The 27,570-nt window shown below is 33.5% G+C and overlaps 1 pseudogene; it reads left to right on the top strand.

Annotated features, from left to right (window-relative positions):
• The first annotated feature begins 22,771 nt into the window (after nt 1-22,771).
• On the top strand, nt 22,772-22,888 carry LOC145242207 (5S ribosomal RNA; annotated as a pseudogene).
• Nucleotides 22,889-27,570: the final 4,682 nt, after the last annotated feature.

Genomic DNA, 27,570 nt, shown 5'->3' with positions numbered 1-27,570 from the left:
ATTCGCAGTTTTCTGTTAGGGGTGTCAAAAATTCCCAAAAAATTCTGATACACCTACCCCCCCCCCGTTCAAGCTCGGGTGTACCTCACCATATTATTTTAATTTGTTCTTATTAATGAGTTTAAGGGGTACCATTTAAAATTGCAGCAAATCATTTCTTCGTTTGCATATTTTTAAACAAAACATTAATCAGAAGTGACTTTTTCAGAGCATTCATAGTCAAACGCAAATATCAGCTGACGTGATATTGTAAACAACTACAGACGGAATTTGATGAATGAAATTGATATTATTATTAGTAGTAGCAGCAGTAGTAGTAGTAGTAGTAGTAGTAGTAGTAGTAGTATTTATTTATTTTTATTTATTTATATATTTATTTATTGCGAATTACTCCACCGAGCAAATTATTCCGCATAATATATAATATCAAATAGAAGATTGATTCTATAATAATACATACGCAATGTGTATAAATAAAAATATCATGTTTAAGTTTAAGTGTATTGTACGACCGGGCAACTCCGGGCGTTCCGCTAATATATATATATATATATATATATATATATATATATATATATATATATATATATATATATATATATATATATATATATATATTGATAGATAGATAGATAGATAGATAGATAGATAGATAGATAGATGTGTGTGTGTTTCCAAATGTATATAATACGTATTTAAACACGCATACATCTATATATTAGTATGCATTAAGGCGTTCTTACAATTGGAGCTTTATAGTTGTGTCGATAATGTGACCATAAACGAGTCTTTTTAAAAAGACTAACCAGAACTTAAAAGGCAAATTAATAAGTGTGCAAGCAAGCGAAACAGTTTTGTACCTCTCGCAAATAAAGATCGTAAACTAAATGTCATAAATAAATAAACGTGTCCTTAAATAGAAATGGATGTGAACCTGTTCCCACTATTTAATGTCCATAGCCCCCAATACTCGCTTGCTGACACTTGTCGGAAAAGGGCCGCTCTTACCTGAAAAGGTTTAGTGGTCACACACACACGCGCGTGCGCGCGCACACACATACACGCACAAACATATATATATATTAAATATAATTATCCACTGACACGAGTATCATCGGCTACAACTGATCAGAGTGGCTTGAATCTAGCGAGATTCTAATCTTACTAGATTCAGACACTCTGATCATTCGTAGACGACGAAACACGTGTCAGTGGATAATTTATTTATAAATAATACATATGCCGCTTCCCATTTGGGAGTACCAAACTGGTCAAAGGGAAAATTATTCCCAACTTGCATATAGGTAAAAATTCGCCTCCATATAAATAATTAAATTCATTCAATAAGTATCGCTAACAAAAACAAACAAACAACATATATATATATATATATATATATATATATATATATATATATATATATATATATATATATATATTCCAAGTAGAAAGGTATCCAAAAATTAAGAATAATTGAATTTCAACAAGGGTCGTTGATAATGCTCAATCAAAGAGAGCAAATTATACACTAAGAGGAAGAAAAGAAGGAGAAAAGGTGTATTCATACCCCTTTATATCTTTATATTACCCCTTCCCTTCTTATCACTCTGTCTAACTTTTCCCTAAGACTATCCTTTTAAACTCCCCCCCTTCTTTAACAGAAATTTGATTTTTGTAATTAAGAACTTTAACTTTGCTTAACGCCAGGCATAGCATATTTTCTCTCCTCAAAATTTGAGAATGGTCTTGAACCTTTTTAATTTTTGTCTTTAAGTTTTTCTTGCCTGATGAGATCAAATATGATTGAAACGGTCTGCACATCGTAGCAAGATATGACTGTATTTACATAAATAATATATATATATATATATATATATATATATATATATATATATATATATATATATATATATATATATATATATATAGGGTTATAATGGAATAATTCCAGGAGGAAATCCGGGTATGAGAGCTCAATGTGATAAACAGAGTAATAACATAAAAATATAACACGTATTATGCAATTTCCGTGTTATTTATATATATATATATATATATATATATATATATATATATATATATATATATAATTATTTTCACTGCCAGACAACACCGCAGCCAGCAAGAGCAGAGAAAGCTGACAAACCTGAAGTGCGAGACATTTAGGTTCATCAGTTAGATACATACGAACTCAGGATTCGAAACCCGAGTTTCTGATGAACCCAAATGAGGGCGAAACACGAGTCTTGGACTTCCGGTTTGTTGCCTTTCTTGGCTCTTGCTGGCTTCAATGTTGTCTGGCAGTGGAAATAATTATATATTCTCTCACACCTTCTTAATATATATATATATATATATATATATATATAACTTGACTTGATATATATATAACTATATACATATATATATATAACTATATATATAACTCTATATATATATAGTTATATATATAACTCTATATATATAACTATATATATAACTATATATATGTATATATAACTATATATAACTATATATATAACTATATATATAACTATATATACATATATATATAGTTATACATATATATATATATATATATATATATATATATATATAACTTGACTTTATGATGTAAAACTTAATTGGTTAAATTATTTTATGATTAATTAATTTCTCTACAGCTGTTTTATTCCGTTTTATTATATTGAAAATGACTTTCAATTCACAAAACAGTTATTTATATGTTTTCAAATTTATTCTAATCAGTTATATATATTTTTTTGTTTTTACTAATGTTTATCCTCTGATGAAAAAAGACTATCTTTGAAAATCCATAGGTTAAGGATTTTTCTTTATTATAATTTACATATTTGAACTTTTGATAGATTAATAAATATTGTAATTTATTCCATTTTTATTTCCATCATCAATTTTTTGTTGTTTTTAATTGCTCTATCTAGTATATTAAATTTTCTGTTATCTCGATAGGATCTAATATAAAGATAATATTTAATTTTGTAATTTTGTATTATATATATACTAGCTGAACACCCAACGTTGCACGGTTGTACAGTACACTTATATATGATATTTTAATTTATGCAGATTGCGTATGTATCATTATCGAATCAATCCTCTATTGAATATTATATATTACGAAGAATTATTTGATCGCTGGACAAAATAAATAAGTATATAAATAAATAATAATGATAATGTCGTCCATCAAATTCTCACTGTGTTTGTTTACAATATCACGTCAGCTGATATTTAGACTTTACAATCCCTGGAAAAGTCACTTCTGATTAATGTTTAGTTTTAAGATATGAAAACGAAGAAATGGGTTGCGGCGATTTTAGATGGTACCTTTCTTTCATCGTAAATCGAACCCATGAACAAGAAAAAATTAAAATAAAATGGTGAGGTATACCCCGGCTAGAATATGGAACCATTCGATCTGTAGTCGAATACCTTACCACTGAGATATATCAAGGTGCGTATATAAAAACGCGAGACAACCGCAAAATTCTCGCATAAGTCTAAAAAAAATCCTAGAGTGGATGAAACACGGAATATTCAGTGTAGCTTAATCGCCATATATATTTTATAACTTACTAACTAGCTCTACCTACGTATTGAGCACTGTTGAAGTAAATACTTAAAGTTTACGCATAAAATTATACTTTCGTAAATTAATTTATGTGAGTAAATGAAGTAGTTTTGCTTAGCTCCTGAAACAGTTGAGCACTGTCAAAAGAATTTATTTCACCACACCAAAAATAGATATGGAAAGGGTTAATTTCGAAACATCGCTAAAAAACATCCCCACACCTAGCAAACATAGCTATATTATTAAATTAATTTTTAAAAAAAAACAGATGAACTAATACGCCGAATGCGATGGCGAGCAAATTTCTTCCTTAAAAATGAAAACGTAAACAAAAAAGAATCCTATGGTTTTAAAACCCTAAAAAAATTCGAAAGCAGATAAACATTGAAAAATTACCTTTTAAACATAATTAAAAACTTAGAATTCCACAATCAACCTAACAATTTCCAACGGAAACTATACAAAATAGTTAGAAACATAAACAACTCTAATAAAATCTTTGTGAAAGCAGATAAAACTAGAAACTTTTATAAAATAGATAAACAAGAATATAACAAACTAATCACAGAAAACATTACAAAAAAAAACTACAAAAAAATGGACACAAACGAATGCGACTACATAGATATAATAAATACTGTAAGTAAACCAATTACCGATAAACTAAAAATTAGCGATAAAGTTGGCAAATTGAAACCTAGAGAGTCATACATTCTGTTCAAAGACCACAAATGTGACTTCAATAATAATCCCAGCAACTAAACCAGAAATAGGTAGAATTAACAAAGCAATACTGTCTAGAGTAAACAAACAAATCAAACAAGACCTAGAATTAAATCACTTGGTTTAAAAATATAGAAAAAAATAAATGTGCGTTTATACAGTTCGCCATCATAGACTTCTATCCCTCGATATCCGAAGAACTTTTCAACATTGCCCTAGAATTTGCCGAGGCATACACTGATATATCCTCGGAAGAAATCAACATCATTAAAAAATGTAGAAAATCAGTTCTAATAAATAACAATAACCAATGGATAAAAACTAAAATGACAAATTCGTTCGATTAGGCGATGGGAGCCTTGGATTCTGAAGAGGGATCAGATCTTGTGGGATTATTCATTCTATATACCCTCACAAGCATATTTGATACTACGGATATTGGCCTATGTAGAGATGACGAACTAGCTATAATAAAAGACTCCAACAAAGTCAAGAGAAATAACTTTAAGAAAAACATACACAAGGAAATGAAAAAATTAAGCCTAAAAGTAGACGTATTAGCGTATAAAAATAACAAACTTCCTGGAAGTCACGTTAAATTTAGATAAAAACACATATGAACCCTACTTAAGAGATAACGCTAATTCGAATATACGTAAACCCTAAGTCCAATCACCCACCATCAATTATAAAACAGATTCCTAACTCGATCTTAAGTAGACTCAGCAATAACTCAAGCGATGAAAATGTATTTAACAGGTCAACCAATATTTATGAAACAGTCCTAAAAAATAATGGATACAAAAATATTGATATCAAATATAAGCAACAAAACATCAATGATTATAATAAAATTAAAAATAGAAGAAAAAGAAATATAATCTGGTATACGGCGCCATACAATCAAATGTTAAAAACAAAACTTGACAAGAAATTTCTAGATCTTATCGAAAAGCACTTTCTCGCAACCAATCCCTTACACAAAATTTTCAATAAAATACCCTAAAGTTATCCTACACTGCTGTGAAAATTTAGAGATGATAATTAAAGCACATATTAACAAAATATTAGATAAAAGCAATGAAAGCAACAACAAAATAAACAATAAAAAAGTGGACACCATGACAAAATAAAACTAACACAAAAGACACATATGTAGCTAGTAGAAATAATAATAATAATAATAATAATAATAATAATAATAATAATAATAATAATAATAATAATAATAATAATAATAATAATAATAATAATAATAATAAACCAACTCCGGACAACAACAACCATGCTAGAAATAAAAATAAAAATACTAATGACGAACAAAATAAATGCAACTGTAGATACCGCACACTTTGCCCACTTCAAAATAAATGTCTAACCAAAAGCATAGTTTACCAGGCCACAATATTTGCAAAAGAAACCCCGAATAACAAGAAATATTACATTCACACCCTCTCGTCACACAGTGCTCGAACCATCAGCTTGTTTACAAACAAATTAATAGTGGGCTTCGCTTAATCGCTTTTAAATATGCGTCGGGTAAAAATATATTTACAAAGTGCTCAACCCAAAGAGGGGGGCTTTTAATTGTCATCCACGTACAGTACTGTTTCGTTGTATCACAACTCATCAGTGCGGCTAGATAAACACCTTTCCCTAGCCGTGGATTGAACTTACAACCGTCGCATTGACAGTCGGCGGCTCTCATCATTCGGCTACGAATCAGTGCCGCAAATATTTCTCATAGAGTGTGTATTAAATTCACACAGTGCTCGAACCATCAGCTTGTTTACAAACAAATATATAAATACATATATATATATATATATATATATATATATATATATATATATATATATATATATATTAAAATTTCACTAAAAAATGGAAGGTATCTGAATTTTCCTCAATAAGAATCTATCCCATTTTCACCCCTTTATTAAACTAAATAAATTGCTGGGGATTATATACGAACCCCTATATTTTTTTTCTGTCACTATACTCATAACACTATATCACTTTTAATTGTCCATGTTTTGTCCCCTGCCGGAACAATTTAAAATGTAATATTCTTTGCATTAGTGTCTTATACATATGTTTTAAATTTCTTAAAAATCGGATATGACGTTTTAAAGAAATCTTACCCACATGGTTTCCTTAGAGGGCAGGTAGAGATTCAGCACATAGAAAGTTATGTAGAGATTCGTGGTAATCGTCTTATCAGAAGAATTTTACGCCTATTATTTAATTTGCATCGAAATACGATATATTTGAAGTTTTAAGTGATGTTTGGTCCCCATAGCTCCATTGGGGAAGGTGGAATATTTTACTTATGAATACACGTTTAGTTTTCATGCAAATTCACTAATCTTTTTTTTTTCTTTAAAGCGAAGACACACAATTATTGACATTTATATACAGAGAGAATTTTTCTCCAAATGTTTGTTTGTTTTATTTTACGGAATATTTCCAGGTTATTTAAGACAAAATTACAGTCATTTTGGTAAAAGTTTTAATAATTCAAATTCTTAGATTTTTAAATATTTATTCATCCTATTTGCTCTAATGACACTGTGATCGCTAGAAATTTGTCGAACAGTAAAAAAAGACGAAGTAGTAGTAGTAGTAATAGAAGGTAGGGGAGGAGGAAGAGGAGGAGGAGGAGGAGAAGGAGAAAAAGAGATACGAAAGAAGAAAAATTGAAGAAAAGAGTAAGAGATATAGAAGGCGAAATGTAGAGGATGGCGTGAAAAAATATAGAAGAAAAAAAAACGAAATAAAAAGAAGGCTCAAACGTTTATTGTATATTTGACCTTCATTTTTTTCTGTTTCTAAATATAGGCTGGTCGCTGGAAAAGCGGGAAAGATGTCAAACGGCAATTTATTTTCACAATGAATAAATTTTATAAAGTTTTTCAAAGCCTAATATCATAATACACTCACACATGCTTAAATTTTCATCCATACAGCGTCTTAAGCTACGGCCATCAGTACAGGAAGTGACCTACTGGTTGAGAGATTTGAACCAAGCTACACGGGTTATTATTTATATATCCATTTACGTTATCTCCGTATCAAGAACAATTGCAACGTAAATTAAGGGAAATTTAACACCTATAAATGCCAAATAGGGGCACAATAATAAACAGTCAAGAGGGTTCAAACAAGCGGTAATCGTAAATATTGCATAAATGCTAATTGAGTACTTTTTTGTTTATTTCCCAGACAAAACTTTAATACTCTCACAGGGTGGTTGCTATAAAAGCGGGGCATTTCTCAAACGATAATTTATTTTTACAATGAATAACTTTTATATGTTTTTTAAAGCCTAATATTATAATACACTCACACATGCTTAAATTGTCGTCCATACAGCATCTTAAACAAGGAATCCAATCTCGTGTGACGTTTTGAAAAGTAAGGTAGGGAAGATCATTTCAAACTCTTGCCATTATTCTTGAGTGGCCTTTGAACCTCGATAGGCGGTGACCACCCTTTAGTAAAAAAAAGCTCACTTATTCAGAAAAGTTCTATAGAGTAGCCTAAGTATACCTCTTAGGCACAATATATCACACGCTGCTTAAAAATCCGTTTTTTCTTGTTCCTTTAAGTTGACCTTTTTCAAGGCAGTCGTCGACAACAAAGGGGAAATTACGATTAAAAATACGGTAAAAACAAATAAATATTGAGGGTAGAAAAATACGTTTAGATATTTTTTTTCTTCTGTTCTCTTTCCTTTTTACTATTAGGTTGGTGCAAAAATAATGTCGTTTTTTGGCGTTCAACTATATATATATTTAAAAAAAAAAAACGACATTATTTTTGCGCCAGCCTAATACATTTTCAAATCATCAGTAGAACCCAGGTCGCGTTGACATTTCAGAGTTTCTGCTAATAATCAGCGTCAAACACAGTAATCCATGACATTTAAGTCTATGTTTTGAGGCGCAATCCTCCGATGCAATGCTAAACAATTGCTGAACAAATTGAAGTGAAGATCTTACTATGTGAGCCTTTGCGCCATCTTGCTGCTAAATATGTTCCGATTTTGTCATCCATTACAAATATATCGCGAAACATTTGTGAACGCAATTCTTCAAAATAAACTTGTTGGTTTACTGTTTTCTTCTTTCTGGTTTCAGGACTATGATAATACATTTACAACCTCAAATTTCTCGTTTTTCTAGCAACCACCCTGTAATTATTCATGTTTTCTCTAACTAGTTATCAATGATGTAAATGCATGAGTGTACCGAGCCGTGGCTACCGAGAGTAAAGAAGGCCGATGCACATGACAACGTGACGTCATTATCAGATTCACTTGTAGGGATATGATCTAGGCTATCAGCAGCAGTTTCGTCTAGTTTTCAGTTTGCTGTCTAACATGGTGTATTCTTGCGTTGTTACAAATTGCCGGGGAAATTATCCAAAAGGCCCCTAAATACATATATTTTCTTATCCTAAACTTTATCAATTTGGATACGTGCCATTAGAAGGGAAAATTTTATTCCAACCAAATATAGTAAAGTAAGTGATTTTATTTGTTAATAATTAAACGTGTATTGAATTAGAACTGTATTCAAGTACTTTCATAACGTTTGATAACATTGTTAATAAAAATTAAAGAAACAATACTATTTATTGCTAATACAGCAAATATTATGTTGATATTTTTAACTGTTTATTTTCTTATAAGGCTAAAAAGTCTATCAGGAAGGTTGAAAATTTCATTTAATTTTGTTTTAGGTTTTAAAGTTATGAACAAATAATTTTTACATGAGAATAATTGTCAACATGTTTTTTTTTAATAATAAATAAAACCTTTCATTGAGTATGTCCAAATATTTGAAAGTTCTATATTTTTTTCTAAAGTCGGTTTGAAAATTATTCGACTCGTGGCTATTAATGAAATTAGCCGTGACTGAGCGTTATATATTAAAATTGATTGTTTCTTTTTAGAATTATAAACAAATAATTTTTACATGAGAATATTTGTCAAAAATATTTTTTTTAATTTATTTACTTGCCTCCCCACGAGGGCACAGTTAGACACAAGGTCGGTTTTTAATGTGGGCAAATTTAGCTCCCCAAAAACGGGCACTCTGGATAGGAACAAAAATAAAATAAAAATTGTCTCGGTCATGAAGGATTTCTCCTCCACTGGCCAAAGACAGAACAAATAAAGTATAGCATCGGAACAGATACTACACTGTGATTATTATTGTAAATGTTTGTTTACTACTTTTCTTAGATTTTAGCAATAGTTACATTATGGTATGAATGTTTTCTTTAATTATGTTTTTAGGTATGTGAACAGCATTTTCGGCCTGAGGATGTAATAAAGAAGTCAAGATTCGATGATAAAACGTTGTGAAATAAACACGCAAGATGAGAACATTAGTCCGAATAATCTCTAAAGTTCCAAAAAATAACATTCAACCCATGTGATTTTTCTCTAAATTAAATTAAAAAAATATTTCTGCACTAGTAACTTTTGTTTGTTTGTATTTATATTATTTATTTGATTTCAATTTTTTGTATTTTATCGTTTGTTTTCATTCTTAAAATTATTTATCGATGGTTTTCACTTTTAAAATTATTCATCGTTGGTGTGTAATATGTTTTTTAATTCTTTGTTTCCTAACTTCATAATTCAGTTTTATCAGTATTAAATTGTATATTGCTTTAAAATTACTTAATTTTACATTGATAATATTTATATTTTATATTGAATAAAGTTCAGTTTCAGCATTAATCGAACTGTGTTCCTTTTTCTTTTTAAAATGTTTTATTGCTCTTTTTCAAATGGCCCTCGTATAATACTGACAGTCTGACAAATCTTACCTACATTGCCTGCGTGCATTTTTCAGTTAACAGGCCTTCTTCTTACTCTCGATGGCCGTGACCGAGCTCAGGTTGTACCGACCAAATCGCAAAGTGATTCAGACGAACGTTAAAATGTAAAAGGCTCGATTTAGTTGCTCTGTTTCTTTCTCCCGTTCATTTCGATACACTCACTTCGTCACTTTCTAAAGCTAATAAGTTTTCACATGAACATGGTCACTGAATTGAGCTTTTTGATGGGAAATCGTCCGGTGTATTGAAATCAAGAGTATATTACTGAAAAAAAAATTGAATTGAAGATCTTGTTGTGTGAGCCTTTACACAATTTTACTGCTATGTCCATATTTTGTCATCCATTAAATTTCTTATATCGTGAAATATTTGTGGGCCCATCTCTTCACAATAATCTTGTTTGTTTACTGTTTTCATCTTTCTGCCTTGGTAGACAGTGCGAAACTTATTTGTTTGGAAATTCTTTTTTTATTTTGTACCCTCTGCGAGAGAGAAGGCTAATGTTTGCTACACCAAGTTGGATGTAGCAACACCATATCATACATAGGTGAATGGTGGTTTTATAAGGATATCGGATACTGGCAGATATAGGAAGTATTCTAGCTTGGTAAAGGGAGTCTACTTTCTTTGCAGCAGACTTGGAAACGTCTTCTATGTTGCCTGAGAATGGCAGTTCAAGGAATATGAACGTTGGACTATCATGAAGGTGCTACAAACAAGCGAATAACGTGGACCTTACTTTCTGTGATAATACATTTACAACCTTAAATTTCTTGTTATTCTAGCGACTACTCTGTAATTTTTCATGTTTGTTCTAACTAGTTATCAATGCTGTAAATGTGTGTGTTTATTGATAGATGCAGTTTCATATTGTATCGAGCACAGGTTGTACCAACTGAATTGCAAAGTGATTTGAACGAACGTTAAAAAGCAAAAGACTCGAATTAGCTACTCTCTTTCTTTCTCTGGCTTGTTTCGATACGCTGTCTCCGTCACTTCCTAAAGCAAGTAAGTTTTTACATGAACGTGTTAACTCAAACTATTTTCAACCAACAAAAATCGTTTTAAGCCCTCAAAAAGTAACAAGTCTGTATCAAAATTGTAAGTCGACACAAATTTAGAAACTCCTTTAAAAATAAGAAATAAACAGCCAAAGACAAATTTCACCAGCTGGTTGCATTGAACACTTGTATTCTGCACACATCTCTCCTCCCGCGCATTTGACCGGGGAGACAAGACGCAAACGAAAGGGCATAACAGTTGACAGACCAATAAATCTTCATCTCGTTCATATATTCTTACACACTACTGAAAATTGGGCGAACAGAAACGAATTGCTACCCATTCACGCGCACTAACAGAAGAAGGTAAACGAACACACACAGAATGCCATACTGTCAACATAGGTCAGTACATAATAAGTTCCTGTAACCCCAAGCTTATGAAAATTAAAGACCATTATCAGAATCGAGCAAGTAGTACAACATCTATAACACAACTTGCCACTCATTTTGGAAAAGATTGCCTTACAAATGATACTGAGAACCCAAACAAGCCTGCCACTGACATAGCCCAGAAAAGTCGGAAAAAATACACTAGCCAGTTCCATAGTGTTAAAACAGAAGAATGGACCAACCATAAACGGGCAAAATACCTACCGACTGAACTATCCCAAGAATATATTGATAGGGATGGTTCCCTGGATTGGCTCAAAAGAGGATCCCTCCATTACGACCAAGAGAGGTTGATATTGGCTGCACAAGACCAGGGCCTCATGACAAACGCCTTCAAAAAGATGTGTGGTCTAAGCAACAATAATAAATGCAGGTTCTGTAGCACTGAGGTTGAGAGTGTGGGCCACCTGATTTCTGGTTGCAAAGTCCTACTTGGAGACGGTTATTATACAGATCGCCATAACGGAGTTTGCAAATACCTTCACTGGAAGATATGTAAGAAACTCAACATTCAGTGTAGTAAAAACTCCTGGGAACATATACCCGAACGAACAGTTGGGAATGACAACTACACTATTCACTATGACTACATAATCCCTACTGCTACATATCTTGAAAACGCAGCTGTTAAACCAGATATAGTGATTTGGGACAGAGCAAACAAAAAAGCGACCGTAATAGAGGTCAGTGTACCCAATGATACAGGGCTTAACAGAGTTGAGAGGGAAAAGATAACAAAGTATCAAGGACTTATGTATGATATGAAACGAAATTGGAAATTAAAAGACGTTTCAATTATACCAGTCATCATAGGAGCAACTGGGCTTATGAAAAAAAACTTTAAAAAGTACATAGCAAGCATACCCGGTGAACCAAGTGCAAGTGAAATACAAACGATTGCACTGAAAGGGACGGCTAGAATCCTGAAAAGATCTCTTGGTTGGACTCACTAAAATAGGGGTAAATGTCAGACATTTGGTTGGATGTCCCATCCCCTAGAAGAAAAAGTTTAAGAAAAATGAAAAAAAAAAGTCAAATACGTACATGCGTACATCACTTACATACGCATTTTATTCAGACTATGAACATATTGACTTATGAATATGAACTCAACTTTCATCGCTAAACACGTGTATATGCTTCATTTTATTCCTTTATTAAAACACATTTACGCACAATTTAAAATAATTGCCGATGTAATTTTTGGCAATACCCAAAGACGCCATCGTCGTCCAAAATATCCCTACTAACGTTATGAACCACGCCACAAGGTCCTATTCAACCCATACATGTGACTCTGGATGTTACTAGAATCTCAGATTAGAGTGCACATGGGAGTAATAAGATGGAAGAAATGGGATCACACTTCCCAAAAGCTTCAATATTAAGGTATTATCATCGGATGCAGTTTCATTTAATACACAAGACAGATTTTATTTAATGTATACATTGGATCCTGACTGCGTCACAGTGAACATGGGAATGCTACCAACAAAGAGGAAAATCTACATTCCTCAAAGCTTCCAAATTCTAGCTTTCACGACCGGACGCAGTTTTGTGGCATACATGAGAGATTCTCTTGAATCCTTAGATGAGACTATCGAATATACTACAATGTAAGATTAGTGTAGCTAAGAGTAATGGGGTCCAACAGATCAAATTGTACTCTATAAATCTAACAAATTCACGACTGACCTTCCCATACTGTCTAATGTCATACCTAAGATAGGTTCTATTAAATACATAAATAGGAATATGAAAGAAGGTGCTAAATATATAATATCAGATTGCACCTGGGAGTAATGCGATCCAAGAAGTGAAATCGCATTCTCTTAACTCTCCCAAAATAAGGGCTTAACATTGGCTTACGGTCTTATGCCATTCCAATATAGATTATATTAAACCCATGAACTCATAAATATTACCATGCAAAATACTATGATGTCACATCACAGTGTCCCTATAAATAATGTAAGGTGAGAAACCGTTTGGCTCATACACACGATAGCTTCGATTTGACACATAGAACCCTGAAAGGAACTGTTACATCAGAGTGTACCTTGGACTAACGTAACACAAACATTGAAATCACACTCTCTGAAATCTCCCCAAAATAAGGGCTAACTGTTAGATGCAGTTTCGAGTTATACAGATAGACTGGATAGGACGCTGAAATGATCTAATATCTGAAATTACAATTTCTTAATATTCCCAAAACAAAGGCTAACCGTTGGATGCAGTCTCAGGTCATATCCAAGACTGGTAATCTTGAACCTATAAATAAGCCCCTATAAGACCAGCGTACACCTGCGAGTAATGTGATCTTTAAATCACACTCTTCAAAGCTACCAGATTGAGGTCTTAAAATCTGATGTAGTCTTCTGGGGATTGAAGGTTCAATCCTCAGGGTGGGCAATACTAAGAATGCAATTGCGAATTACTTAAAACATCTACTCGGTCATGGTTGATGGAACGAGAACATGCTATCCTCGTTTATTAAATAAAATTTTTCAGTTCAAAGTATTCCTGAATTTGACATGATGTACCTGAAGAAAGTTTGGGGGGGGTACATTTACATAGTCCGAAATTTGACGCGTAGTCCAAATAATCAAAATAATACAAATTATCAATTTTCATATATAACGGTCCTGGGTATGACTTTAAAAGCCATCCAGTGGTACGGCCGCATTTAAAGGACCGTGGAGAATATGGAGTTGCTATTGCTTCCGGATCCACTTTGGAGTAGTAACATCTTTTAGGGCATCTGGTGGTACGAAATAAGGCCGTTTAAAGATACTAGCATCCTGACCAAAACTACACAAATATTGATGCTATTGTTTTTGTTCTCTTTCATTTTGCAAAACTCACTCATATTCTGCAAAGTCAAAAAAGCAAAAACATATTTACAAAATAACCAAACCAAACACCACGAATAAATAAATATTTGAAGATATATACAACTTGAAGCAGAGACACATTTTTTACCAAAATTCTAGATTCAATACTAAATAACCCGAAAAGGGTTGATATGCCGTAAAACAAACGAATCAAACAGCCGAAAAATGATTGTGTTTAATCTTATTTCTTCTTCCTCTATTTCTTCATGTTTTCTTTCTTTCTTTTTACTTTTTTTTACTTTCTTTTTCTCGTGTTATTCATCGTTTTCTTCTTTTAGCTCTTCGTTCTTTCTTGTCTGTGCTTCTTTCTCTTCTCTTCGTTTCCCTTCATTTGTTTATAGTTGTGTTTTGTTTTCTTACAATGTTTATTCAACAACATCGTAAACTCAAGTTACATTAATATAGCGATACCCTTTTATGATCCAGTGAACAGTAATTACCACACAAAAGCTTTCCAATTACAAACGAAAGTGCTTGCATTGTCGTCGGGCGCTATGCGTTCTTATTCCATACTGCAGCGTAATATTTCCTTTTGAAATGGCCGATACAAAATCGTAGCGAAATTTACGTTGCTTCTACAATAGGCCAACAAAGGTCGCAATACGCAAGCGTACATTCCGTTTGCTTCAGCTCGATCCCGTCCGTATAAAATGCCTATCAGTTTCCTATGCAAATTCTAATCATTGTTGATAGATGCGTTCTGTTTGTCTACTCAGAATCACGCAAACGAGACAGCTTCTTGTTACTGTCACGTTTGATTTTCTTTGGTCCACATGAAGCAGTGTTTCGTAACGTTTTTGCTAATGACACACCCAAGAGAACATACCGTAAAAGAGTCCACATTTAAATGTCATGAGATAAAATGTGGCCCGTTAGGTCATCCGTTCAGCTCTGCTTTGAATCGAGAAAAAGCGGAAATAATCTGAAGAATAGTGTTGACATTTAGCTTTACAATAAGAAAGCATGTAGTTTCTATTATTTGTATTTTTTCGGGCTACTGTTCTCATCTTGAGTGTGATTCTCACAACGTTCTGGCCGATTACGAGGGTAACATAGCGCGGACGCGCGTATGCAAATGTATGCGAAATGACGTTACCGATAGGGAAAAATAAAGGCTTTAAAAAAGAAGATCTCGTTAGAGACGGAAATAACGTTCGAGATCACGTTAGTGGCGTTGATGACGCTTGAGAAGACGATCACGTGAGGTACGTCACAGTGTAAGGAGAGAGTGAGAAGTAAATGTCGTTGCGCAACAAGAAAGACAAGTTGAAGTTTTTTTTTTTTTATTCTTTGTCCACTTTGCGACTGAAGCTACAACGTGTTGGTTCCTGGACAACGTTACACAACCTCCGACCGGAACTTTTTATTTAATCCATGAGGGCAGTATGGTCGCGTTCCGTCAGCCATGATCGAATAGAAGTCTTAAGCAATTCACAATTGTAATCTTAGTATTACTGTGAATGGGGATGGAACCTTGAACCTCTAGAAGAGTTACTTAGAACTGAATTTTACTTAGTAATTTATCAGTTACGCTAAGGGTTATTGAGCACACCATGGACCCTTCGGGGCTCGTGGCGCAGTGGATATAAATGCGGAATATCTACTATTCCAGGTGAGCATTGTCGGTTTCCATCTCACCCAAAGTCGGTCAGAGGATTAGTTGGCCAAACCGCGGTGAGACAACAACAACTATGGAAGGCAGTAATTGCTGTGGATGCAGTTGGGAGATTCGATATTCCTATCCCGTCTCAGTTAACCACCTGATGAAAGCCAGAGGATGAGTTGGCCGAAACGTGAAACAACAACTAGAAGATGAAGATAATAGTCCGCAAATAATTAAAATAAATTAATTAATCAGTAAATGAAATAAACCATGAAGAAGGTCGTAAATTGCATCGAACGAAGCGTCGTGAGGATTACACTCGAAATGAGAACAGTAGTTCGAATGATCTAAATATTGCACATTATCGATCCTCACCTAAAAACTTTAGAAATAAGACAAAGAAATATACATGGTTTAAAAAAATGTAGAGTTTGAATGCAAAACTCGATAAACGACATTTGAAGTCTAGCGTTTTGAAAAGTGTTACACTTCAATATTTTACCAAACTAAAAAGTCATGTTTTATATAATGTGATATCGGCCTATCATTTTTTTTTTTTTTTTTTGTATTGCCCCTTTTTATTGTTTGATTTCTCAATTCAAATAAATTTCATTTATCGCGTTTTGCAGTTTACCACTTAAACTTAAAATAAATAAACAAAAGAAGGAAGTAAAGAAATAAAAGTAAGAAAAATAAAGGAATGAAAAGGCATATTGGTTTTATTTATTTATTTACTGGCAGGAGGCGGGAGGCGACCTTGCCGATCGAAAAATATGGTCAAATATATTTTAATTCATGCAGATTTCGTATTTATTATTACAGAGTATTTTTTATTGAATATTATAGTACACACACACACAAATTCACACACACACACACACACACACATATATATATATATATATATATATATATATATATATGTATATATATATATATATATATATATATATATATATATATATATATATATATATATATTGAAGCACGTCTGACTGAACACTTCAGAGTTATTCTTTTTCCCGATTTTTCTGGATATGTTTTCAATTCGCCGAGCGGTCTTTTTTTTCAGATGGCATGTTGTATATAATGGTGCTCAAAAGTTGTGTTCAAGCACATTCTTCTCACGCGCTTTCTATCTGTGCTTCCCTATTCGAAAATAATGATTTCTCCCCACGTAAATTCCGGGTATTCTCATTGGCTGAAAAGATAAAAAAATATTTTATTCTGGATTATACATACTGATACTAAAAACGAACACGTAAAATCTCGATCAACATGGGCTCTACATCTACGTGAAGCAATACCTTTCTTAATGTTAAAGTAAATAAAAATATTCTAGAACTCTCATAATCATAACTATACGAAGTTACAACCTCACATTTAACTACACGCACATTATCGCGTAACATTTTTTGCACAAAAAATACTTTCCAGTCGTCGCATTATTGCGAGGCTAAAGATGAATGCTTACATTACCTTTCCGTAACATTTACTTTTTCCATCCCCAAAAAGTATTCGTAATAAAACTTCAGAAATAAGTTGTCCGATCTTCTTTCTTACACCTCTTTTTTATTGTTTGGTTTCAGCGTTCAATATTATTACATTACATAATGAACGCATCTTAGTAAACTAGACGCCCTTAAATATTTTATGTGTAGTTTCAGTGTCCTAAATTATGAAGACAAAATGAACGCAGTAAACAAGAACTCCTTCCTGCTAGGCGGCAGCAACAAGAACAACAGTATTTCACTTTTTTACGAGGTGGGAGGAACTATTGATTATACAGCATTATTATTATTATTATTATTATTATTATTATTATTATTATTATTATTATTATTATTGCATATTTTTTTTATCTTAGATCCACCAGCACACTTTCTTTTAAAATGACGACGTTTAACGGTTTTCCGCTATGCTGATTAAGAAAATCTGAGTTATATTTGGCGGATGCAAGTAGTTTTCGCCATATAAAGCCTGTATTATGCACTTTATATATCATTGGCCGTCAGATTTGAATGGCGAGAATCAAATCTAATCATATCCGACCGACACTGCTACCCCCTAACTTCTCTCTTGGTTCATAGTATTTACGCTTGGGGATCTTGACACCGACTATCAAAGTTAAATTTGTAGCAAATATTTTGACAGTCACCTCCAATACACAAAATGGGGTGTCTATTTCGAAAGCCGTTCTTAACATGAGGAGAGTGGTTTTCGGCAACAACAACAACAAAAACTGTACTTACATTTTTATCTACAAAACTAGAGGAGTATCCTTCCACCGGGCAACGCCGGTTAATGGGTCTTACTAGTAAGGAAAAATTCACACTCCCAAAATCTCTCAGATTGAGGCTTTACCGCCAGTTTTTTTTTTTAAGTCATACTCAGTATCCTTTATTTAGTGCTAACACGCATAGGTCGCGTGAATAAGAAACAGAATAATTTAAATAAAGCTGCTGTTTATTCGAGATATTTTTTTCTATTAAAATCCACGCCTGGCCTGATATGAAAGACATATATCAATTCCGTCGACGAGGTCGTTATGAAAATGGTTCAATCATTAGAAAATTGAACTTAAGTTGACTTTCAGCAGCTTCATAATTTTCGGTTCCCTTATTTTGCATTGAATCCTCGCATACCATGAGTGATGTTTCTTATACAGGAAGATATATCAGAAAACACATTCTAACTCCTATTGAAAACCAAGTCAAACAAAAAAAAATTATCACTCTCCTACAAGGATAAGTCACTCTAATATAAATCAGAAAAATTACCACCTGGCTCATATTGCTGTTGTACATCCTTTCATTGGTTTAGAGATTGCCCATACCGTTTTAAAACTTGTCTTACTTGTAATAAGTTGGACATAAGTGCAGAATGAATAAAGTAAGTTACTAGTACGAAAATTAAATTCCAGCGCGAAATGACTGCCAACGTTACTTTCAACAAAGTTACCAAAATATCAAGATGTATGTGCTAAAAAATAGCGACAATTTATTTGGCACAGACTAGATAGACCAATTCAATCCATGGGATTTACCGATCAATGCTTTTTGCCAGAAAATACAAAGTCTCACGACCGGATCAGAAAAACTAAAAAATTATTTAGAAGAAAACTTTTTTGTGGTTTTTTGGTTGACGAAAAAAATTCGAACTAAAAGATAACGTTTATTTTAAGAAAATGATATCTACCATTCGCCTCGTCAGACAAAATAAGCGATAGATTAATACGGACTGGTATCTTATCAAAAGTGGCGTATAGTCAATGACCAGCATCTACTATCTATGTAAAAATAGAAAAAAATAATTTCGTTTGTGCTGACTTTTCTACTGGTTTAAATACCGTACTCAAGAATTAAGATTATCTACTACCAAGCCTAGACGTTTTTACGAAATTAGAGCAAATATTTTTTCAAATGTTGAACTTAGTGATGCTTACCTCCAAATGCCGAGAGTAATAAGAGAATTCCAAGTCATAATTGTGATTAGCAAACTATTATCAAGCTTTCTTTCTCTAACATGTGACCTGCTGAACGAACATTGAAAAAAAAGATACGGTGTGAGAGTGGATCCTCGAATGCCAAAGAGGCATTCGATAAAACTATCAACGTCCTTACACCGGTCTTATTTATCACACATTAGAATCCGAACCTCGAAATGATAGTCATTAGCGACGCAAGTTCATATGGAATAGAAGCATGTGTTCTCCATAAAATGCCAGATGGAACTCATAATAAATTCATGTATCGAAGACACTGCTCCTTGCTGAGAAAAATCACTCCCAGATTAAAGAAGTACTAAGAATCGTATGTGCAATCACAAAATTTTACTGTTATATTCACGGAAGATAGTTTACATTAAAACAGTCCATAAACTGTTACTGACTATTTGCAGTTTAAAAAAAGGTCTACACTTCGTAGCCTAGTGGGGGATGCCCTTTTCTCTTCCCTGCAACCTTTTTCCCCACAGAAGAGACATTGTGAGCCTGTCTCTGCTTTATCGTTATTTTCATGGCAAGTGATCGTCTGAGCTCTAATATACGGTTCCCAACTTTCACGAAAAACACTTGTCTAACTGAAACCACTACCAATAATTTCCTCTACTCTTTATCTTTACCTAAACCTAAACGTAGATTCCATGAGCAAAGCTTCTTTCTTAGAACTGCGCGCCTGTGGAACGCTCTTCCGTTTCCCTGCTTTCCAATTGACTCCAACGTGGTCGTCTTCAAGTCCAACGTGAATAAGTTCTTGACGAGCTTTCTACTTAAGTGATCCAATTTACCAAATTTGAACAACTATTGATTACTAAGATATGTTCCCATTGACTACAGAAAGCTCATTAACTCTTATCCTCGAGTCGCCTCTAGGCTTTGATAAGTGGTGGCTCCTTTGTAAAAAGAAAAACGTATAGGCAGCAAACAGATTGTAGAGGGGGGGGGAATTCTACTGAAGTGTAATTTTAATGCCTCCCATCCAGACTGGTTCCTAACCATAGAGAACCATTATAAGATTCCGTTATAGCTTCTCTACAAATTGATGGGGAGATAAAGACAGTCGTGTACAATAGAATAAGAGGACTACCTGTGACTCCTCATGAAATTAAAAGGGAAGCCCTAAATGATGAGTTCATTAATATAACGAAACAAAATTCTCAGAAAAGGACGAACAGTTTTCTATAGTTTCTCTCCGCATTACGAGGTACTTCTGTACATCCAAAGAGTCGTAATTCTAAAAACTCAATAGAAGAAAATCCTGGAGAATTTTTTAATGCCGGTCTCTGCTTCTGACGCGCGTCCATGACAGGGGTTCATTTCTTAGAGTCTTACACCGTCAATATATGCAATGGAGAGATGAAAATGTCAGGTTATGAATGAAATGAAGTTCAATCATTATAACAATTCGATATGAAATCCCATCTGATCCATTCAAGCGGAATAAAAAAAATAATAGGAGGCATTACTTTTGGAACACCCCTCAAAGACATGAAAGAGAAGAAGAAGAAGAAGAAGAAGAAGAAGAAGAAGAAGAAGAAGAAGAAGAAGAAGAAGAAGGGTAAAGATGGAAGACAAATGAAATAGAGAGATGGAAATTAGGGAATTCGTTTTGCGTGTTGTTTTTAAACCTACAATATGACATGGGAGAATAAGAAAAAGGCGAAAGATGAAAAGTGAGGGGAAAAAAGTGGAAATCTTATATGTTGGCATAGATTCCTTTTAAAGTCAGGTGATTATTTTTTTAAAACGTGAAAATCCCACTTGGTGACTAACAAAATTTTTCAATGATTACAAAACATTGATCTAAAATGTTGTTAAAACTTGGAAACAAAAAGTTTCTGGATAGTGTTTAGACGATTACTCGGAATTACAGTCGTGAATTGAAATTATAAGAACTTTAGGGGGTATCGAAATCAGAAAACATTGTGCCTATTTGCCGATGCTAAAAACGATTCTTTTAATGGTTTTGCTCTTTGGGGGGTTGTTTTTGTTTTGTTGTTGGTTTTTGTTTTTGTCTTCTTTTTTTTTAAATTAAATCTTCATTTTCCATTGTTGGTACTACTGGTAACTAGGAGTTTAACAAGAGAATATTCTTATCATTGTTTTGACTCTCAAGTATATATCCGACACAGTAAGACACAGTTAATCAATCGGGAACCACATTATTCTATATAAAAACATATAAGATATTAACTGATATATACCGTACTTTGGAGCAATTGCGCCAAATCCGGGAGTAATTGCGCCAACAACAAAAAAAAAAGTGCTCTTTATATGCGTGCTTGCCAAAAGAGCACTTTTAGCTAGTTGGCGCAATTACCCCGGACTTAGCGCAATTACTCCAAAGTACAGTACTCTAGAGTCAAAATAATTAAAAAAGATATTCTCTTGTCATATCCCTACTGATGACATAATAAGTACTTCTTGATTTTAAACTACGAATTATCTAATTTTGTAAAAAAAATAAATAACCGTTTCATGAATTTACCGCTTCTCTATCGACCAACCTGTATATGCTTTGTGTCTGCTATGAAGCTAATTTTTAAGGCCCTTTACGATTGTTCAATCGAGACAGTTCATCTTGTGATTACGTCAGACATGTGATAGATTTGTAGATATTTAGGGAGCCTACCGGTGCTCACTTGGGATTCGATGTCATGCGCTGACTCGCAACTCCTCCTATCTTTTTAGCAGGCGTGATGAACGTGGGTTTTAATTTCATGATTTATAGTGTTTTGCAGCTAGTAAATATTGCGGGAGGAAAACTGACGAACAGGTCCCGCTTGACAGGAAAATGTGACAAAGTTGGTCCCCAAAAATTACAAATATCGAGTTGGACAAGTTAAGTAGGCGAGAAGAAAAGAAATGACAGATGATCAAGAAGTATTAATGGTTCAGCAATTTTCAAAAGGAACAGGATATTTGCTTGAAATAGAATATAGAATAGATATGCATATATATGTGTGTGTGTGTGTGTGTGTGTGTGTGTGCGTGTGTGTGTGTGTGTGTACATATACATATATATATGTATGTATATATATATATGTGTGTGTGTATATATATATGTGTGTATATATGTGTATATATATGTATATATACACATATATATATATATCTGTAGACATGTATGTTTATATGCATGTATCTATGTACGGCATAATCACGTTGACATACTGGTTCTCATCAGATCACCAAACTTAAGCAACGTTGAGCCTGGCTAGTACCAGATGGGTGACCATTTGGGAATTCTAGGTGCTGTATGTGCTTTCCAATCATTTTTGCATTGTTTTCAGACTAGTATATATGTGCATATATGTGTGTATATATGTATATATATATGTATATGTCTGCATATATATATGTGTATATATGTGTGTATATATGTATATATATATTTATTTATGTATGTGTATATGTATATAAATATGCGTATATATGTATATATATATGTATATATGTGTATATATATGTATATATGTATATGTCAGGTCATGTCATATGCTACTGGTACCATGTAACCCAGTACTACCTGCCTCATAATCGGGTCACCGGCGACTAAACTGGTTCCCCCACCAGACTTGTTTGGTGAGGAGGGTAGCTAGTCTCCCTAAAGGATTAAAAACAAGGCCTTCCAAAAGACGACTGCACCCTTTTTCGGGGTCAACGGCCAACTAGCACCGTGTGTGTTTGTGTGTATGTATGTGTGTGTTGGGGTTGAGAGGGCTCCCGTAAGCAGTGGTGAAGGCAACCTTTCTAGGAGGAGCAAATAAAAAACCATGAAGCGGGAGACCAGTACCCGCATTAAGCTGGGCTGCAGTTTAACTTGTTGCTGGCTAGCTTGCTCTTGCTTGTTGCTGGATCTCAACATTTGGAACCGAGAGAGAGACTTAGCTGTCGTACAAAGCTAAGATTCTGTAACATCATCTGTGTATAGATACTCCCTCAGGCATTTGTCTATTAAAATGATCCTGTGGCGATGGAAGTCATTTTTGGGCTCATGGACTTTAAGTGTCTGAGGGAGTGGCACTCGTCTGACAAGATGTTGCAATCATCATATATGTATATGTGTATATAGATGTATATGTATAGATACATGTATGTAAGTGTATATGTGTGTATATGTTTATATACATGTATATATACATATATATATAGATGTGTATATATATGTATACATTTGTATATATATATATATATATATATATATATATATATATATATTGCAATCATGAAGTGAAGACTCCTATAATTCATGATTAAAAGTAAAATACGTTTTAAAATAAAGAAAAAGGGGCGAAGAAGAGGAAAGGAAAATAAAGGGGGAAGCAATCATTAGTCTATTTTCGAGTGGACGATACATTTTGTCCCTTCAATAACCATTTGGAGGCAAATAATTTTTTCTCCCTACTCAACAAAATGCATCCTGCGTTAAAATATACTTATGAAGGAGAGTGTAACTTGTCCATAGCTTTCCTTGATGTATTGGTAACAAAAACATCATCTAGTTATCTTACACCAATATACCGCAAGTGTACATTTACAGGACTGCATACACGCTGGAATTCATTTTCCCCGTTGAAAACATAGGATCAATTTAATTTGGACCTCGTGCCCTTATGATGTGCTTAAAATCAAAATTGGACAGGGAATTTAAAATAATTAGATACCCTATACAAGAATGGGTACCCTCTGGGTGTTATTAGGTCAGTTATGCAAATGAAAATTAGCTGAGTTCTCTGAAACTAAAATTCAAACAGTTAATAAATGTCCAATATATCTACGTTTACCGTGGTTGGGGACAGTAAGTGAGAAATTCGCCAAAGCAAATCAGCTCAGTGGTACAAAATTGTTATTTTGCAACAAATGTGCGTATTCTGTTCTCTAGGAGAAAATTAATGCAATCCTCTCGAAAAGATGTTTTCTACCCACCCACGCCATCATAATAATAATGTAATTTACAATTTTGAATGTAGTTGCTGTACCAACTATGTGGGTCGAACAACATTCAGATATGTTGGAAGAGTCCAACAAAACATACCTAGAAAAATTAGAAATAGGGCATACCAAGCAACAAACGTAATTGCCAACACATATAGGTCTTCAGTCACTAACATCTCATTAAAAACTCGTCATGTGCAGCAAAGTTTTCAATTCTGAGTCGTGCAAACCCAACATACCATTTAAAGATCTCGGAGACTGTTCACGTTCAGTTGAGAAGACCTCTATGTAAACAAAGAGTATTCTCTTAGGTTTGACCGTTATCTGTCTCAAGGATCTTCGAAAAAATATTATAACGTTGCTTTATTTTAATCGATTCCCCGGTTTATTTGTTTTTTTTTTGGGTTTTTTTTTTTTTTTTTTTTTTTTTTTACCCATAACATAACGCAACGTAACTTTATTTTAATAATGTAGATATTTTCGATTTCCCCTTTTAAAATCCCTCGATACAGATTTGAGAAAGCGGGAGCGAAACCGGTCAGTTAAACCCCCATTTATTTTACTTTCCTCTTCTTCGCCCCTTTTTTAATTTTAAAACGTATTCTACTTTCAATCATGAATTATAAAAGTCTCCCCTTCATGATTGCAATATTTAAATTCTGTACCCTCTAAAGAATCGTGATATATATATATATATATATATATATATATATATATATATATATGGATATATATGCGTATATATATACATATACGTATATGTATAGACACACACACACACATATATATATGTATGTGTGTGTCTATACATATACGTATATATATATATATATATACACACACATATATATGTGTATGTATGTATGTATGTATTAGGTTAGTGCAAAAACAATATCGTTTTCTCACATATGTTACTTTTATATATGATTTCTGAATTAATTCATTTATATATATATATATATATATATATATATATATATATATATATATATATATAGCCAATATTATATATCATTTCCAATCGCGTTTTTTAGCTCTATCGAATCGTGTTTTTATTATCTCAATCTCTTCATCCATTTTTTTTTTTTTTGCAGGCTTTTCGACAGCATGGACAAATTCAAATCCGCACGGTTTTCTTGTTCAAGTTCAAACTAAGCTGAAAAACTGACGAGACAGCTCGTGATATCAATGATGCGTTTGGCCCAGGAACCACTAACGAACGCGTGGTACGACGGTGGCTCAAGAACTTTCGCAATGGTGACGAAAATCTCAAAGATGAAGACTTTTGCGGCCGGCCGACTGTGATTGATAACGAATATTTGAAAGCCTTTATTGAAGCTGATCTTCGCAAAACCATATGAGAAGTCGCTATGAACTCGAGGTCGACCACTTAACAGTTGTTTGCTATTTAAAGCAGATAGGGAAGTCGAAAAAAGTTGGATAAATGGGTGCCGCAGGAATTGAACGATAATAAAAAACATCGTTGTTTTGATGTGTTTTCTACGCTCCTTCTGCGCAACAAAAACGAGCCATTTCTCCAGCGGATTGTGACGTGTTATGAGAAGTAGATCCTCTACGACAACCGGCGACGTTCAGCGCAGTGGTTGGATGCAGGAGAAGCTCCACAACACTTTCCAAAGCTGAAATTGCACCAAAAAAAAAAAAAGGTTATGGTGACTGTTTGGTGGTCTGCGGTCAGTCTCGTCTATCACAGCTTCTTGAATCCGGACGAAACGATTACGGCGGGGAAGTGCTGTCGACAAATTGACGAAATGCACCAGAAGCTCTAACGAGATTGGTCAATATGAAGGGGCCCATTCTCCTCCATGAAAACATTCGCCTGACAACATTTGCTCAGCTGACCCTGCAGAAGCTGAACGAATTGAGCTACGAAACTCTGCCTCATCCGCCATATCTACCGGACCTCTCGCTCACCGATTATCAATTTTTAAAGCATTTTGGGGCGAAAAATGCTTTAAAAGCCGGGATAATGCCGAATCTGCCTTCAGTGACTTTATCACTTTCAGAACTTCAGATTTCTATGTTAATGCGATAAATAAACTTGTTTCTCGTAGGCAAAAAATGTGTCGATTCTAATTGTTTTTGTTTCGATTAATAAAGTTTATTATGAAAGGATTTATGCTCTTTAGAAATTGAACGTCAAAAACATATTTTTGCACCAACATAAATATATGTATATATGTGTGTGTGTGTGTGTGTGTGTGTGTGTGTGTGTGTGTGTGTGTGTGTGTGTGTTCATTCGAACACTATCGTTTTTAATATTTGGTTAAGTGCGATGGAGACAGACTCGAGAATGTTCAAATGATTACTCGAACAAAATTGAAAAAAAAATCGTCTTTATATGCCAACCTCATTCTGGATTATCCAATAAATGCTAACCAATCACAGAATGTGAATTATTGTGGGTAGGGATTATATATATATATAATTATAGCTGTTAGCAAAAGAAGGCAGAGTTTTTTATCCATGGTAAAAAGAGGAACGGAGGGAAAACATTAATGGAGGTTGAAAAAAATTAATAAATAAGGGCGTGGAATCAACCGACCGGGTTTCGCCCTACCTTTTCAAAGCCGAATCGGGATTTTTTAATATTTTTGTATAAGGAAACGATTTCAAACGGGGGAACGACTAAAATTAAGTCAAACAATCGGAAAAGAAAAAAAATGGGGAACGACTAAAATAAATCTGTCGTTATGATAATTATACAATGGAGAGGAAACGCTTTAGAGACTAATCAAGCCCAAAAGACAGTACCTTTGCTTTTTTTATCAATACACACAAAAAAATTATAGGAGTATAAAAGATAAAGTTGTAATTAAAAAAAATGTATATATATCCATATGAATTGGGTGCATAAGCTTGAACTGAAACAGAATCAAAAACTTATATATATACAGTCCTGGTCAAAATCATAAGACCACTTAAGAAAGTAAGCGTTTACGCATATTATCGAATTTTCAATCTAACAAATATATATATATATATAT

Source organism: Euprymna scolopes, chromosome 2 (assembly GCF_053919585.1).
Source record: "Euprymna scolopes isolate OS-2025 chromosome 2, ASM5391958v1, whole genome shotgun sequence".
Lineage (NCBI taxonomy): Eukaryota > Metazoa > Mollusca > Cephalopoda > Sepiida > Sepiolidae > Euprymna > Euprymna scolopes.
Note: the sequence above shows the minus strand (reverse complement) of the source record. Positions and strands in the feature narration are given on the sequence as shown.